Here is an 8,652-nt window from a genome sequence, read left to right as displayed (position 1 = left end):
TCTTTCAAACGCTTCACGCAGAATTTTTTTAGACTTACTACTATGCGCTGTTACATATATTTTTGTCTCTGATGGCTAGAAAATATTTTAACGATCCTAATTACGATCACATTCGGCCGTTTCTTGTGTTCAATTTACACTCTTCTTGTACCTAGAGGCAGGGATTTGGCTGCATTGTTTTTGAATTTTAGGTTCTAGTTCCCAGAAAATGTCAGCTTAAAAGTGATCTATTCCTTTTAAACAAAAGTTACTTAAATGCACGGCTGGAAATATAAAACTTAACAACAATGTGTAGACCACAGTTCCTCTTCCAGGATTGTGCTGTAAAGAAGGAGGTGTAAAAATAAATAATATTTATTGCCAGGCAATAAATAAAGGCGCCACTTCTTAATTCCATAAAAATACATTGAAAGACAAGAAGCATTTTGTGGAGGGGCAGAATAGAAAATCAGTACATATTTCCTTCTACAAAAAGTAGAGAATTTTGTGTGTTCTATAAAAGCCCAGGTATGCTATATGGGTGGAAGAAAAAAAATAATATAAAACAACAAAGCAAAAAGAGCAAAAGAAATCAAAATATCCGTCCCATCCCTACCAATAAAAGACACTTGGAGAAAAGCTGAAACAGAAACAGGTATTCTTGTTTCAACATCTCCATGAAGGTAAGTGCAGTGTAAGAGATGGGGAGAGGGATTCACCCTTCCTCCATTTAATCTTTTAATTTACAGACATCCCTTTAAAATGAACCGCTTTTTAAAAATCTCTCAAAGGAGCAGGCATCGCCTTAACCCTTCACACCTTACTTGCAGCACGCAGGCTGATGTCGCTCCTTACTCGCTCCACCCCCCAGCCCTCACACTGTCAACTAAAGAGATCTTCTGGTATTTAATTGCAGGTGTTATGCCTCACAGCCCAAACAGACATTTTTCTGTTTTGCAAGCTCTGCAGCTTATTCTGCTTGGCTGGGATGATACAAGAAGAAAAGAGATATACAGTTTTGCACTGGGGGGTTAAACACTAAAAAATTACTGGTGTGAATTTTCCTTTATAATCGTGTCTGCTGCTCGTGTATGTAGCTAGAAATAAAACGTTCTGAGTATCTTTTACATCCACCCCGAATGCCTTATCCAGAGAGCTAATGAGTAGTCCAAACTTGTACTGTTGTCAATGAAAGATGAAAAACATTAACTGTCTGCATATACCACCAATATTAATATGTGGTACAGATTTTCAGCATTTCTGGCAAACTAAACTGCCAAACAATCTAATCGATGGTCTATTTATCTAACCTAATTCTCCACCGCTCCAGGGGCATAGAGAGGAGCTTTCCATGAAGCACACTTCCAGAATAAGCTATCCAGCTTGACACAGCAGTTGGCAAATTTCCCCTAAAGTATGACAGATTATATCCCCATTTAAAACATTGAATCTAACGTGACTGTGAATATCATTATTCCTATTGTTGGCTAATATCTTGTTTAAAGCTTGATACAGGAAGAAGACATTTAGTTTTCCATTAGAAACTAAATACTCTTCTGAGAAAACAGTTGATAAAATGGAACTCTGCAAGAGGACTAGCCCAGATAAAATATCACGCATTGCATATGTCCCTACACAGACCTGAACTGGCTGAGCCCTGCACACGCCAGGGGACCCTTTCCACTTCTAACGTCAGTGACTTTACTATTAAAAGGTTACAGAACACTTGAACAAAGTTATTTGACATAATTAAACTATACCAGCACCATGTAAGCAAATTAAATGGTATACCTGGACATATATGCGTTTTGGAGTAAAAAAGGCAATTTTACAGGGTTTGTTACTATTTAGAAAAACATATGAAGCAAAGGTCATTACATATAGCCTAAAATGTGAATTTGAATCCATATTGATAGCTCCTCAGCCTATGCATTCTGTAAGTGTATATAAGTGCATTTCTTTAGTAAAATCAAATGATAGTAGATAGTCTGCTGACCATCTGATTTTAACTAACCAATACACTTATCAAAATGACAGTATTATTTTCATAGCTGCCTGAATGTAAAAATAAGTTCCATTTGATATATAATGTTTATATTAATCCTTTTAAACATTTGCTGCCTTTCACCCCATAGGTGATCCCTGCAGAATGTGTCGAGTGATTTATTAAGGTCTGACCCAGCAAAGTGCAGAGAAGGCTCACATCCCACTGGCTTCAGGAGCAATTAAGGGCTTCTCCATGCACCTTCCAGGATCAAGCTCTGAGGATTTGGCAGTCCTTCTGGACTACAGTTTTGTTCAGATTTTTGTATGCTAACTTTATCGTGTTTTCATTTTGCACTGAGGTCAAATAGCAGCTGTATCCAAAACCCTCTTACTGAGCAACACTTTTAGTTAAGTCAATGGGAGTTTGAACAAGAAAGGAATTCAGGCATGAGTAAAAAGTTTGTCACAGCTAGCTGCTACACAGCAAAGATTACTTAAGAATTTCATATCACAAAGATTTCACAATCTAGACCTGAAAAAATTATAGCTATCATAGTTAATAGTTAATAAATAAAATACAGCCAAAATATTTCCACTGTAACAAGTAGTTCATAGATCTAAAACTAACATTTACCAATCTTATCTGTGTTTCTTTCTGAAGAATTTCACTCTACTACAATGTAGTAAATCCATGGAAAATATTGGAAAACATAAATCAATAGTAGTTATTTCACTACTAAAAAGGAAACCTATTATTCTAATTTTTCGTGTTTGCTGTTTGCCCTTGTACTCCAGAATTTTCTCTTTTTTCTTTGATATTTTAAACCCTGTTTTTAGGCAGTCTGTTAAGTAACAGTAGTCATGAAAATCCGCATGGCATTTGAACAGATCCAAAGGATTTATCTGCATCTGACTGAACTGATCGACTAAGTAAAATAATAATTCTTTTTAAAAAATATATACCGCTTCTTAGAACACAATGTAAGAGCACTCAGTTTTATAACAGGTAGTCTAATTTGAACACTAGTAAAAAGACAGCACAGCATTCTTAAATTCCAGAAAAAAAAAATGTGTTGTTCTTTCAGTTATGTCTTTGCTAACAACTTGGAAGCATCCATTGTATTACTACTGCAGTGTTATTGAGCTAGTTTTATTAAAGCAAATTTATAGCAATGTTAGAAATTAATACCACTCTTATTTCCTCCACTGCCTAGCTTTATTGAATGCCATGGGGCATATTAATCAGTAAAGCCAAGTAGTGCATGAAATAAAAGTATAAATTAACCTGTAACATGAATGTAAAAAGGGGCTTAATAAAATAGAAATAAATAACACTTTAATGATAATCAACCCTGCCTGGCTTAACCAAGCACACAGTGTAATAATGCTAAATACAAAAAAAAAAAGTCTTTAAATAAAGTTTAAATCATGATGCAAACAACATAATTTACAAAGTAATACTTAATTCACTGGATTGTTTAAACACACATAAGATTGTACAAAAACCACCCTTCTATCCTGACACTTCTTCATGTAGAATTCCTGTCAACTTTGGGAGCAGGCCCAATGCACAGTGACTATGAATGCCAGAATGATTTCAGAGCAATTTCACATTCTAAGAGTCTATGCATTTAGATGTAACCGAAAAAGAAGTCTTTGCACAGTATATTTTGCACACGCCCAAAACGTGTCTCCAAGTATCAGCTAAAACCCGAACAGTCTCTTCAAGCCTATTTCACACAGGTGAACTGCACACAATGTGTATAGTAATTTATTAAGGGTTTGACCTTGCAAGTGTGTGAAGTCATTTTAACCTGTCCTTAAATTTATGTTGTGGTTTTTCTAAAGACAATGTATTCTATGGTATAATAGAAGGGTTTTGGGGGGGAAAGTCTCTTCTCTCCAGTGTCCAAAAAACTCTGTCCAAAGAATTACTCCCAGTACACAAATTGATATATGCAACTCTTTGCAAAATCAAAGCTAATTTTGTAATCATACAACAATAGACAGCTCAGCTTTTTTCCACAGCTACTGCACTTCCAGAGCCACGTTGTCATATATAATAACCACATATATGAAAATACATGTATTTGCAAAAATAGGGGGAAAAATTGGCCAAAATCTGGAAGTATCATAAAACACCAATGTGTATGCTCCCTCTGCTGGCTCTGCTGCAGAAGTTAATTATGAAACACACCTGCCGTAATTGCTCTGCTACTAACGCTGACATAAATATGTAACAGCTCTGCTAGAAACACCAGTGACAAGAAGAAAGGTAAGATGAGAAATTCTGCATGAGTGAATGCACACATAACAATATAAACATGATACTAAAGCAAAGGTTTTATGACTACAAATATATAATGTATTAGAAATGCATTGGAGTTCATTGCGTCACAGTTGTGAGGTCATTATGGAGACATACTAATATCAGATATAGCCAACATTTAAAAGATACTGTGAACTATGCTTGAGACACTGTTTGGGTGGACCTGTAATGTTGCAACTGGTATTAATTTAAATTTTTCACATTTGCAAATTGTATAAAACAGGGTTGCAGACTGGTTACACTCAAGCGTACTCAGGGTCCAATAGAAATGGTTAAGGATCTTATTTTGCAGAAAACATAATGGCACTGAACAGGAGGCAAGCTCAACATTTCGTCCAAGTGAGGTCCCCGTACTCTTGGATGATGTTTGCTAGGAGTTCTGTCAGCTAATGAGTTGAACCATCTGTAGCAGTTTCCTGACAGATGTGGCCAACTCCCGTACCGGGCCGCTGCGTCTTCTGACACAGAGCTCTGTGGAGGGCTCCAGTGACAGCATTCCAAGGGAAGGGCAGAAAATGCCGCCATCAGGTACGCAAATGTGGTAACTCTTTGTAAGTAATACAGCAGCATTTTTTGCCAAAGGGCCTTCCAAACACATTCCTTTTGACTTCAAAACTATTGCAAGCCTTTTTTTCCCCTTCATCAGCCATGGTATGAAATTCACACCCAAAACAACATAAGTGGACATAAAGGAATTACATGACAACTCAATTTAGGCAGGTTTTCTTCTTTTTTCAAAATCAAGGTTTATGCTTAAAATCTGGATTCTTATCAGTCCACTGAGCTTAATCTATTATACAAATTTTTAAGTGCATAAACTTCAGAGTTTTATGAGATGCACAAGGGAATCCAGTTTAGAATACACTAAGTGTATATTATCTCAGTGCTATTATAACAAGACATGTTCTACAGTAGTAAAGAAAGCAAACTGTTAAATTTATATCTTATCCAGTAAATGTGTGGAAAATAAACTTAAAATACCTTTTAAAAATGTTTTTATAGGATGTTTTTGTATAATTTCTGTCTTCTGCATGAAGTATTCATTTTGGACAAGAAATGCATTTGGATTATAATACCATTATAGATAAAGGACTGCCAATCTAAATGGGTATTTCAACATAATAAATACTGGTCACTGAGTTTAGATCATTGAACTCCACATTATTTTGCTTGGAAGTCAAATACCTTGGCAAATTAATATCAGTGCTGACAGCATTATAGTCATTAGTCCAAATAAGCAACTTTTTTTTTTTTTAATGACAGTGCAGTTCCAATAAACTAAACTAAAATAAATTATAGGATTACTATGGTGTTTTATTTACATACAGATACAACATTTATGGACAGTTGTTTAATTTAAAGCACCAAAAAGAGAAAATGAAGCTGGGGAATGCCATGTGTTAATCTCAAATTCAAAGTGTGCACGTAATTTTCTGCAATTGGGAAACACATGGTGAGTTCTCTGAAAAACTAAAACCTTATTGAATCAACAGTTATGTAGATGTCAAGAGACTACCAATTTGCAGAATATCCCAAATCATTTATGTAATAAATCAGGAAAGTGTGGGAAAGACATACTATAAAACTCACAGTAAAAAGAAATCAGTTAAGATTCATACTTGCATTTTAATATTTTAAGAGATATAAGTTTTTTCATTTAAATATTCCCTGTAATATTAAATTAAAGCAACTAGATTGAAAGAGCACATGAAGAAAGCAGAATGGGCACATCTGTCACAAACACATTGTCTAAGGGAAGTGGACCAAAAGGAATTGTATGAGGAAAATATGACAGTATATTTCAAGTAGTTACATGCAATGAAACAAACATGCACCATGGGCCCCAGAAATTCTTTCACACCTATTAGAATAAAATTTATTTTATTAACATAAGACTATTTCTTGCATAGGTTAATATTTCAAGCATCTTTTTTAAATAAATTGCTTGTGTGTCCAGATCAGTTGATTAAATCTTATACAAAAGTAATTCCATTTTCATTATTCCCTTGGATTAGAAACACTCCTATATTTTTACACCGGTGTAGTCATATGCATTAGACTGGAAGTAAGACTTTGACAGCTCTGCTTACTGCCTGCAGCTGTCACTAACACTAGATCTATCTTCACAAATATTATTACAAGTGTGTTCATCTGAGGTGTCCTTATTCACAATAGCTGACCTTCATGGCTATGTCTGACATTTAAAAAGAAAAGTTCTGCTTTACAACCTTCAGCGTGCCTCCAGTTATAAATTACAGGTAGAGTATTAGTAATAATAATTGATTTTAGCAGTAAGTAATAGAGTTATAAACAGCTCCTACTGTTTAATGAAAAAAATGCTTCATCTTCTGGTTTTATTTATTAGTATTCAAGAGCCTTCCACAACCTCACCGTGATCAGTTATTGTTTAATTAAACCACAAAAGATGGCCTGTCAATGACTCTTTGTTCAAAAAACCATAAAAAGTATTAATTATTTTTTTAATTTCTTTACAAATGTTCTTAGGGTTTGCTTATTTTTCTTTTCTGTTGTGAGCCTATTTGAATACAGATAATGCATGTGAACAACAAATTGTTTGAATTTTCCTTACGTGTTAATAATTTTCCTTAGTGTGGTGCATCAGTTACAAGTAAATATAATCAAGGAAGAGTTTTACCCTGTGTTGGCCACACTAGAGCTCTCCTCAGTGTTCACAAGTGAATCAATTGCAGAAACCATCTAAGCATCTTTTTGCTGCTCACAACTAAACTCTACTGCATTTTTTAAGAAATTCATTTTTCTAACAAAGTAAAAGAGCACCTACAGGTTCATAACGCATAAGTTCACACATGAGAAACTAAGGACTAAAAGACTTCACCAGCAAACGGCCTGATGAATGATGAAATTACGCCATCAATAATGGCAGGAAGGTTTCAAATAAACAATACCCAATTAAAATCCAGCTGGAAAATGATAGTAGCTACTGATTTTATTTTGCCTTTTTTGTCACAAAGTAGTGATAACTGACAAATAAAACTTAATGTCACCTTATCATGATGCAAATAAAAATATACTGTACACTTACATAAATGTCAAGCTTGAGATGCTGTCTATCATCTCTCACCACTAGCTGGCACCATAGCTTTAAAAATGTAGTGATGTGTCTCGTTTATATCTTACTAATTAACAAGCCAGCTACCTAATTTTCAACAGAAAACAATTATTCAAAGCAAACAAGAAATATTTGGGGCTATAAACTAAAATGAGTCTGAAAGCAATATTCTCAATGATGACTGGTAACATACATCCTGCAAAGGGAAATGGATAATAGCTAACAGGCTCAGGGCTTGTTTTTATTAGATGAAAATAAACGGTACTATGCGCAGATGGGAGAGTCCGATATTTTTGCTACTGGCTGGGAGATCATAGAGGTCAGTATCTTGGATTATGAAGAGGATGAACCCAAATAAACTGCCTCCCTTACTGGGCTTTTTATCCCAAGTAAACTCAGAGGCCACTTCAGGTTCATTCCCAAAGAAGCAGCTTTATTGCACTGGCTAATAAATTTCACGGAGTCTGTCTCCTTCACCGGCTTCCCTTTTCTCATTAGAGCCTGCTGCTTTCATTGTCTGCTGGCTGGATACAGACACCCTAAGAGACAGGGACTCGGTTTCCATTCTCTGACAGCAGCGGTTCTGGCACTGCAATAGACTTCGCTGCTATGTTCCGCTCTGATTCTTTCAGACTAGTCACTCTGGGCTGACTGCACACATGCATTGGCACACACACCCACGCATCCAGACACACACAAAGTTCAAAGCCAGGGGAGTTACAATCTAGTCATCTACTGCTCAACCTCAGAAGAGACCAAAAAAAATTAAAGCAACTCTTGCCAACTGTCTACGTATTTACAGGTTGGGCAAAGCAACCCATAAATGTTCACATATTACCAATAACAGAGCACTGATAATGTACAAATACATCATATCTGTGGCTGATCTGTCAGCTGTGGTCTGAACAGACACTCAAATACTTCTATAACATAAGAAAATCTTACCTAAAAAGAAATTAAAGCATTCTCCTATTATAGGGCAGGTTCTCTGCAGCTGTCCAAAGTCACTCTAAAAGGTGGGACATACAGACAACATTTCTGTATCAGTAATGGCAGTCACATCAAGAGAACCGTGCCATTCTGGCCTTGGCAGCGTTACAGAGTATAGCTCATAAAGTTACACATATTCTTTTTTACAACCTTCCATAGGACCAGAGAGAAGAAAATGTACACTGAAAAATAGTGCTATACATGTTACAAATTCTGCAGCTGGGTCACTAAAATATCCAGCTGACAGCTCTCTCCCTAAAAAAAACAATAGTGGTAA

This window comes from Charadrius vociferus, unplaced genomic scaffold, assembly GCF_000708025.1.
Source record: "Charadrius vociferus isolate BGI_N301 unplaced genomic scaffold, ASM70802v2 scaffold161, whole genome shotgun sequence".
Taxonomy (NCBI): Eukaryota; Metazoa; Chordata; class Aves; order Charadriiformes; family Charadriidae; genus Charadrius; species Charadrius vociferus.
The sequence above is the reverse complement of the archived record's forward strand: the minus strand, read 5'-3'. Positions refer to the sequence as shown.